The following is a 10,141-nucleotide window of genomic DNA, read 5'->3' on the forward strand; positions in this document are numbered from 1 at the left end:
TAATAGTTGTCCTCTTTGTCGTGGCGCATTTCAATAGCTTATATGAAATATCGTTCACCTATGTCTTTATTGTTATTCTCCCGAAGTACTGCATTGCACTTTAATGAGTTCAGGTCCGCCTTTATGTGGCACCTCACCTAGGTGATTATGGTGATGATTTTAGTTTAGTTCAGATGAGCGGCTAAACAGTCGTCTAAATTCAGAGATTGTGGGGCATACAAGTTCCAGGAGCGGTATGAGGATTATTTTTTATCTGGCACATTGCGCCATTAATAAAATTAAATGTAACTTAGCGTTCACTGTTAGATATGTTCGAATTTTTTTCACATTATCTAAAGGTCTGCAGAACACTTACTTTTTTTTTACGGCGAGGTGACGAGCCCATCCTAATGTGATATCTCCCGATGATGCAACAAATGACGTAGATTAAGGGAAACCCGTTGGTATATTGACTGAAACATGGCCAATGATTTGTTATGACACTCGCAGAACGACTGCCTAACCTGAAATGTACTTAGAAGATTGTTGCTATTTTAGGTTAGCTTACTTTTGGTCGTAGCTGGGCTAGTATTTTGGTCCGTAATTATAAAAAGAAGGTCCGAGCCAGAATGTCAACACGGGTATGATGTCAGTTCCAATTTTTGCATATTTATGCCAGAGGCTGTCCAATTTTCACTTCTGTATGGACGCAGTTTTTATGTCTGGAGATGTTGTTAGCCGAAAAACTCGACGTAATTTAAAATAAACCTAACACGAGAGAAACGACGCACAAGGCACGATGTCGACGCTAGCTGAGCTAAAGTTATACAGTTCTTCAGTATTCACAAGGCGCATTTTTCCAGGCTACTTTCAACGTTTTTTTCTCATGCCATGCATAGCGCTAGCGGGCGCTTAAAATACTCTCTAGATGTCTGGTTTTTTCTTTACGTACATCTTGCTACATGCGCGAACTTTTTAGTTTTCTTGGGCTTTCAGCACAGTGTTCGCAGAAAAGTCAAAGGGAAGTTTTCTGTATAGACAAGTATTGCAGATAACACACGCGTAACGATTTTTCAACGTTGTTCTTGTGTTCCGTTTGCGCATAGCAGCAAGAGTGGAGCTCTTGCTCACGTGCTTTGGGCGCATTTTTTTGATATTTTTATGTTGCTCACATAGAGTGCGCATTTTCAGTCTTATGCACAACTTCTTTTGTTTTTCTACTCATGTGTGTTTCAAGGGGACCAGTTAACGTCACACATAAGTCCATTTACTTCTTAAAGTATGTTATTACCGCTCTAATATGCACACCCCAAATATCACTCCGATCTCATTTGGAAAGGCGAGTAGCATGAAGACCCACGCCATACGCTGCGGGCAAAATCAAGTGCCACGAACTGCCCGATGTTTTTTTCCGCGCTGAAGCCAATTAGCGGCGTCGGTTGTAAAGGGCTGAGGAGAAAAGCCTGTCAGGCGAGCCTAATTGAGGAAGCAGGATTTCCTCGCGTGCAGTATAACCTCACCCTCTTCCGACTTAGTTTCCATCTGAAGCATCCACGGCCGGCGGTCGACACTCGCCGGATATTGTTAAAAAGTTTTAGGGCTGGCAGCCAATTGGTCGTCACGTGACAAGTTTCGCGTCTCCTGCGCTGCGGTTTCGTATATAAAAGCGCCCGCTTGGCAGCCTAGGCACTGAGCCTCTTTCATAGCAGCCATTATTGAAAGCACTCCTTCACTTGGAAGGCAAACATGAGGACTATGGTGCTCCTTTTGCTTGTTGGCGTGGCGGTGACTTTTGCCAAGTGCGTATTCATTTATATACATCGCAACATACGGTGAATTTGCGTTTCGCATTTTCTGAGGAATTTTACTGTATGTTGTGCGGCACTGAGGGTAGGGCAATTCTAAAAATATATTTTCTCTCACGTACGTTGCGAAAGAGGAGCGGAGAACTTCACAGCTACCAAAAGGAGTTCTTTATTGTATACTGAAGTGCTCATAACCAATATTGGGTAAGAAAATATGAAAATACAAATTTCTCGTGCCATGTTTTGCCGAAACACGGGTTTATTATATGGGACTCCCATAAGTTCCTCATCGCAATATTCCAGAACAGGTGTAACTCAGACACATTTAAGTTAAAGAGTAATTATTTTAGGGGAAACACTAGGAATAAAAGCAAAAAGAAACTGATAAATGAATTGAACGTCGTCAGCACAAGGCAGAGAATGCAGTTCGGGTTTGTGCAAAGAATAAAGATGCACTTAACCGACGGCTTCTTCCCAACACTAATGAGTGAATGATGTACAGTTTTCTAAAAAAAAAAACTCACCTTTATAACAAACTAGCGCGATGGTCACGAAGGTCTTTTAAACCGAACGGGATACCGTGTCGACGACCAGCTGCAGTACAGCATATCCAGTGGTGTCTTACACGAACATCTGTTTACTTTCAGCGAAATCTGGAGCCCGGAATACAGCGAACACTCCCAATGTGTTGCTACAGTGAGTATGTTTTCATAGCACGAGATGACTTCAATATAGGCCTTTGAATGATGAAATTACCATTAAAAACTTATTTGCAATGAACTTATAGCTTGGTACCGAGGTTCATTGCTAATTTGGTGCCACACTTGTGAAATCACGTGCTGGAGCGGCAAGCCACTTTTGTCTGAATTACCCGGTTTAACGACTGCCCCATGCTTTGAACACGGCAACGTTCTACAGTGTAAATCTGGTAGGTGTCAGCATGACCTAAATATAGGCTCAATAATCACTAGCCCACGACTTAGAGGAACTTTCCGTCCAGTCTCCAAACGTCTGTTCAAATATTAAACAAGGGATAATGAACTAGAAGAATGTTTCTATATTACCTCTAATATTCATCACCGCTATTCTCATGCTACAGTTCTGGCTTAATACTGGCGGTCCAACAGTATCTCTTCTTCTAGAGTAAAGATGAACACTTATACGTATTATATACGGAAGGCGCGCAGTTTGTATTCTACACAAAAAGAACAACATACCTATCCCCTTCCCCATGTCTCAGCATATAACTGTAACTCTCAAGGCCTTGTATTTCAGGAAGGGGTGAAAATAATCGAAATTCCTATAACAGTGGCATGCAAGAGACATCTTTCTGTATAGTAAAGCAATAAAAAATGCCACCGCTCAATAATAGCGAATAGAATTTGTGCCAAAGTATCAACACCGAAGTGAAATTCCTTCATTCATAAAGCAAGCGGGAGCAAAACATGGGAAAGTGCCCTGGTAATATCACACCCCTGAAAATTCTGCATCGCTTATTATGAGTGACCGCAAGCCATGTTTCAAGGAACGTCATGGGGGCAGCAATATGTTCGATTCATATGTAGTATAATCCTCCGTAGAAGTCGGCCAAGAAAAGCGCTCGCAAGAAAGTAATAAATACATTACTGATATATACTGATATATGTAAGAAACATTTCAGTGAGAAAATAAGAATGACTTCATGACATTTTATTTATTTCTTTGGAGTATATGAAGACTTCTATTAGCAACGCTTTAATAGCTCTATTTTTTATAATTGTGGTTTTCTTGCGACCGATAGCATTAATTATTTTAAAAGAAATACACACAGCTCTTCTTCTTCTTCTCCTCAAGTAATATGGCACATACCCACCTGGGGGGGATTGGCCAAGGTATAGAGTAGAATGCCAATGAAGCATTTGAGCGGGGAAGGAAACGTCAGAAGACTGAATCAAGATAAAAAAATTGGAAAAATAAAATGAATTCAAGAGGTATGAGTCATCCGGAATAGAATCAATCTAGCCTTTTTGGATATGCGAAAGAATTTTGTATATAGCTAACAAGATAATCGATTAGTTGCACTTACGTAATCGTGAAGGTAGCCGCATACACTGCTTAACGGGAATCCCTTGGCTCTCGCACCGAACGATAGAAGAACTGTAAGAGACAGAGGCAGTCCTAGTCTCGAAAGAGGAACCTCCAGATATTGCTTCCTCTGAACCGCGAACCGCCGGCAAGAGAGGAGAAAATGATCGATTGATTCAACTTGCCCACATGATACACAAAGGTTTGTCGCAGCGAACCCGCACCTGCATAAGTACAAGTTTAAGTGAGGGATTCTACATCGCAGGAGCGTCATGGACACTTCACAAAGCCTTGACTTACACCACCGGATATTCCATGGGTACTTTAGGTGTTGAAAGTCCACGGTATTGAGCAACGGATCACTCAAAGTGGCTGAAGTATGTTGGAACCGCTGGAAACGTGAAGCTGCTAACAGAATGAGGTGAGGGACGGGATATATTACAGGTGCGCTGAGAGCTGACCTTGCCAATAAATCAGCCACCTCGTTAAATTAGACGCCTGAATGCCCAGGCACCCAGATCAAACGGATCTCGTGCACTGTGCTCGGAACAAAAAACCTAAGTGAACGAGTCAAGAAAGATTTTTCCGAATTTTGGAGAGAGACAATAACTGAAAGACAGTCTGTAAGAATAAGAACCCGTGCGACATGTCTGGGAATTTTGAGAAGAGCCAAACCAATGGCCAAAAACTCTGCGAAGAATATAGGAGTATAATCAGGGATACGAACGGAGTAGCTCCAAGCTAGATCCTGCGAATATATGCCAATCGCCGCCTTCTCACAGCTGCCGAAGGCATCAGTGGAGAGAACAGTATGATGTGGAAAATTCTGTAGGTGTTCAGAAAGAAGACCATTTAGGGTATGTGCGGGCATATGCTTCGCATGGGACGGGAAAATAAAGTCGTAATAGAAGACGGGATCAGCCTGTGTGTCAGCAACTCGTTGCAAGGAGATCAGATAAACCTGAAGCGGAGCTAACAGATTCTGCGTGAACCTAACTTGCGGAAGCTGATAACGTGGCCAGCGATTAGTCAAAAAAAGGTGTGGTTGGGATACAAAAATTGGAATACTAACGCCTGGGGCCGGGTCAAAAGACTCGAGGAAAGTACGCACTGTTAGAAGTTGGAAGCGGGATAGAGGTTGGGGATACGGGCTTCCAGATAAAGGACAGCGTTGGAAGCTGATTTTGGGAGCCCGAGGCATAGCCGTAGGGCACGCTTTTCCAGTAAGGCTAATGGCTGCAGCTTGTAGTTCGCGCTACCAGAGAACAAGGGGCAACCAAATTCCAGAATTGGTCTCATATAAGCCTTATAGAGCAACAGTGGCGTGTCACGACGCATGCCAAACTTTTTATTGCCAACTCGGGTCAAACGGACCAGTGCACGTTCCCCTTTATTAACATTATTCTTAATATGGTGTCGCCAGTCCAAATTTTGGTCATAAGTAACGCCTAGGTATTTAACCGACTCCACCTGCGGAATTGGAGTGGAGCGGTAGGCTAGCGAGTTGTACATAGGAGTGTCGGGTGGAAATACCAGCACGCCACATTTGCTGACATTAAGTGATAAATTGATTTGGTCCAACCAGACTTCAAGAGCATTCAGATATGCCTGCAAATACCCGTAGAGCACATGAATATCCTTTGCTGATGCGAAAAAAAGCTATATCATCTGCCTATACATAAACTGTAACGTTAGGATGAATGGGGATGTCCCGAACTAATATGTTGAAAAGCAGCGGCGAAAGAACAGAGCCTTGCGGCACACCTCTTGATTGACCATAGGTATTAGAACAAAAAGATCCGTCTGTACAGAAGAAAAATCTATCTTTTAGAAATTCACAAATCCAGGCGTAGAGGTAATGCGGTGGTTGTAGTTGAGCAAGATTGTTAATGAGGACTGTGAGCTCCACGATGTCATAGGCCTTCGCAACGTCAAGCGTCACCAAGGCCGAAACTTCTCTCTGGCGCATTGAGAGTCGTATTCGGCTCTCGAGATCCACTTGCGCGGACCATATGGAACAACCGCGACGAAAGCCAATCTGTGCGGGGCTGAGGCCGTTATTATGATGAACATGCTTTGTGAGGCGACTGTGTACTACTTTTTCTATTAGCTTTACTAAATTTGAGGTTAAAGCAATCGGGCGAATATTGTCTAATTGAAATCCACTGTCTGCATTTTTTAAAAGTAAAATTATTTTCTCAATTTTCCAACTGTGACGAATCCAAGAGGTTTACAATGACGCATTTACAATATCTAGAAGGTGAGTTGTAAAGTCGTGCGCTAAAATCTTTAACATGCCCACAGTAATCCCGTCACATCCCGGAGCAGCAGAATGCATCGAGGAAACAATTTGCAGGAGCTCCTACACGTCGACCTCAGGATAGTCAGAGCTGGGGGTGAGAGTGTGCAAAGGTTCTGCTTTCTGTACCTGGAAACGTAAGGCCAGCCCCTGCGCGATGCGTTCAAGGTTTTGCTTAGCCTCCTGCGGAGACATTACCATTGACCTTATGCGATTGGAGGCCGGAGAGCTGTTATTCTGCGCCATGAATCTATAGAGAGCCTTCTTATTCTGGGGTTTTGAGATATACGTGTTTAAATTTTGATTATAATCCTCCTTTGCCTTTTTAACAGTTCTTTTGAAACATGCAGAGGAGAACTTATAATTTATCCAATTAGCTGGGCTCACATTATAGGAAAGGCTTTTCCAGGCTGCTTTTCTACGACGATAAGCTTTCTCACACTCCTCCGTCCACCAAGGAGACGGCTGTCTGGCAGGAGCAGTAGTGCACACCGAGAATACAGAGCTCTCAGCAGCATCTTGCAGAAAGGTAATTGTCCGCTGAGCTCTTTGTGCTCGACCTGAGCTAACTATGGAGGGGAGTGAGGCAGATATCAATTTTTTATACATAATGTGGTTTACAAATTTCATGGTTGCACCACCTTTTCTGATAGGCGAGGATGTAATAGAAAAGGTTATTGGAAAGTGGTCACTAGATGTACCTGAGTCTTCAGTTGACCATGCAGATACGCCAACTCCACGAGATGCTAATGTTAAATCTATGATTGAACGGGATCCTACTCGCATAAAGGTTACTGCTCCGGAATTACAGCAGCGCACTGCATTCATTGACATCCAGGACCACAGAAGCTGGCCGCAGGAGTCAGAGCGACTATCCCAGACATTGTGGTGCGAATTAAAATCTCCTGCGATGACTGTGCTGTTTGCGCCGCTCAGTAAGGTATCCAAACAGTCTGTCCTGTGAACACCGATTGGGAAGTAGACGTTAGCAATAGTGACATTGGCGCACTGTGGAAGGGAGATTTCAACCGCCAACAACTCACAGTCAGGGCGCATAACTGTCTGCGAGATTGATGCCCGGTGACATATTTTCGTAGAGATCATAGTTATTAACCCACCACCCCTGCCATTAACGCGATCTACCCTGAAAACACGAAATTTTTTTAATGTGAATGATTTAAGTGGAGAGAGCCACGTTTCTTGTAAAATCACAATATCTGGATTATGTTTATGAAGAAGTAATTCAAGATCCGGTAAAGAAGAAAGTACGGAGCGACAATTGCACTGCATAACTTTTAGACCCGCCATGATTATCGACTGGTTAAAGAGGCATCAACAACCTCCTTCAGCACATCAGTCTGGGGAATTAATTTGGGGCGTCCTTTCTTTGCTTTTACTTGTGGAACAGCTGACTTCGAGGGTGAGGAAGAAGCTCGACGCTTCTGGGAAGTGGTGAGCATTTCAACGTCCACGCTACAAGTATCTACGTGAGCGACACTGTCAGGAGCGCTGTTGGCAGGCGGTACTTGGGGCACGGTAGGAGGCGACATGGAATGACTCTTACTAGCAGCACTTGGGAGTGATGCCGGCGTAGCCGCCGAAACATGTGATTCAGTAGGCAGAGATTGGCCAGCAACAAGTTGAGATAGAGCCTCGGTGAAACTGCCCAGCATTCGCTCGACCACCACAGAAAGAGCCTGTTCTACTCAGGACACTATTGAAGTAGTCAAACTTGACGGTCTATCAGCAACAGAGCTTCGCGCACGGCTGGCATATGTAGTATCCCTCCGATCCAGAAGTGCATAAGCATCTGCTCTCGAACATCGTTTCGCTTGAATGATATCGAGCAGACTTTGTTCGTCGGCTCGTTTCGAGCAGTTGACATCATCAGCTGAGTGGTTGCCCTTGCATAGGCAACATTGGGGCTGATCAGAGGCGCAGCTGTCATCTGAATGCCCTTCTCCACAAACACGGCAGCGGGTCGCCGACTTACACGCTTTACCACTGTGACCTAAACGCCAACAGTTGTTGCACTGAAGAGGGCGGGGCTGCAGAGGGTCCACACGATACCTTATCGGCCAAACCTTGAGTTCAGAAGAACAGGAGGAACCAGCAAACGTAGTGATAACTGACTCTGTCGCAACACGCACACCATTGAATTCTCTACTGCACCGGTAGACAGAAAGCACCCCCACATCTGCATCCTGAAACTCCTCCAGTATATCCTGCGGGGAAGATGCTGGGTCCACGCCACGAACAATACCTTTGGAACATGCGAGCTGTTCCGGGATGAAGGCTTTAACCGCTAATGACTGAAACATTTTGCACAGGAGCAGGTCTGTGACACAATCAATGTCAGCGGACCTGCAAACAATGCCTCTGCGGCCGAACGGTCGCACCTCAGAGATCTGGAGGTAGTGGGTAGTGAGAGATCTTAGCTCCTGCTGAAGGACCTTGGAGCTTTTCATCTTGATCGTTCCCTCACCGATCGGCACGAGAGCCACAGGGATGATGTCAATTCCATTTTTACGAAAATTTTCTAGCGGCAAGGTTTGGGTGGGCAAGCTGGCAAACCAGGTTGCCGACCCTCCACCCGGGGAGGTCAGTGACATACCTGAGCCAAACGCACCCTCAAATGCAAATTAACCTGGCCTACAGACCTAACCTGAGACCTGGCCAAATCCCCCACGCAGAACGGCCTCACCAGAGATGACCACGTAGGCACCACCACGACACCACAGTTGAGCTCGAAGCCAAGCACCAGCAAGAACGCGTCAGCACAGAGTTCCTCTCTTCTTCTTCCTCTTCTTCTTCCACAGCTCTTGTGTTGTGCACCTCTTCTTCGTCTGTCGTCTCTGTTCGCGCTGTACTTTTCTTTTAAAATGAACATAACCCAACTAGGCCTAATTGCGATCCTGCTACAACATTGATTAGTAGAAGTAGAAAAGCACTCATATCTGTTTTTTGTCAGGAATTACTGATTTCGGCACCCCGATAGGTTATAACTCTGAAGCTGTACACACTCATGTATTTGCGCAGCTCATAACGAAGTGTAAATTCTTTTGCAGTGCCGGCCCGATGAATGCCCAAGTGGCTGCAAAACCGACTGCCTCTGCTATCGCAGATTCGACCACCCTAACAACCACGGGTATTGCCTGGATCCATCCAAACCAATACCTGAGCACTTCCGGCGCTTGGGAGCTAACAACTAATCGGCTTCAGTGCTGCTGATGTACTTTTAGTCATTCATTACCAATAAAAGTGCTTCTCGGGCAGTGCAAATTCATTTCCGCAACCTTCATTGCTTCAGTGCTCGCATGATTTGATATCTCGCCGGCTTATTTAGCATCTGGTAGCTAATAAAATTGATTCGGTTTTATAGTTTAAAACGGCCTTTTTCCGAGCGTAGATCTGTCTGCGCTCCTTTCCTAAAATAAGTGACGCACGAACCAATGATTTCATCTTCTTATAAGCAGACCTCAGCGGAGGCAGTTGTAGCGTTCAGTGTTACCTTAAGTTCCTTGAAAACTTGTTTTGTACCGTTTTGCACTATTCCGTGCAGTTTTCAAGGGCTGTCATGCTGCCAATTCTGTTCTCTATTTAAGTATTCATGACATCGACAGATGGGAAATATTGCACTCGGAAGTCCCATATACACGCGTTGTATTCAGCAGCAGCAACTATGGGAGCTTCTGAAAGTTTTTTTAACTTTAGTTCTTCGCTTGTTGCCGCAAATAACAGGAGTTATGAATTTTCATATTCACGCTGCGCCGTTAGGACATTTTAAATCTTTGCATTCAACACTGCCGAGCTCCTGTCGCGAATTTCAAACCGTATTTGACCGATAACAATTCCATTTATATTATTGTTAGCTCGTATTTGTTGACCACCGAGGGGTTCGATGGTCAGCAAGGTTGCAGAGGACGACAGATTTTCACGTTGATTAATGCTTTCTCGCCCGTTGTCCTGAAAGGTTTGTACGATAGGCACGCGG

The 10,141-nt window shown here is 44.6% G+C and overlaps 1 long non-coding RNA gene across 1 annotated transcript; it reads left to right on the forward strand.

The window, feature by feature from the left end:
- Positions 1-1,590: 1,590 nt before the first annotated feature.
- Positions 1,591-9,431, forward strand: LOC144119213 (uncharacterized). The gene is made up of 3 exons (XR_013312296.1): positions 1,591-1,778; positions 2,432-2,480; positions 9,216-9,431. It is a non-coding gene; the product is annotated as an uncharacterized LOC144119213 (long non-coding RNA).
- The last annotated feature ends 710 nt before the right edge of the window (positions 9,432-10,141 follow it).

This window comes from Amblyomma americanum, chromosome 2 (genome assembly GCF_052857255.1).
Source record: "Amblyomma americanum isolate KBUSLIRL-KWMA chromosome 2, ASM5285725v1, whole genome shotgun sequence".
Lineage (NCBI taxonomy): Eukaryota > Metazoa > Arthropoda > Arachnida > Ixodida > Ixodidae > Amblyomma > Amblyomma americanum.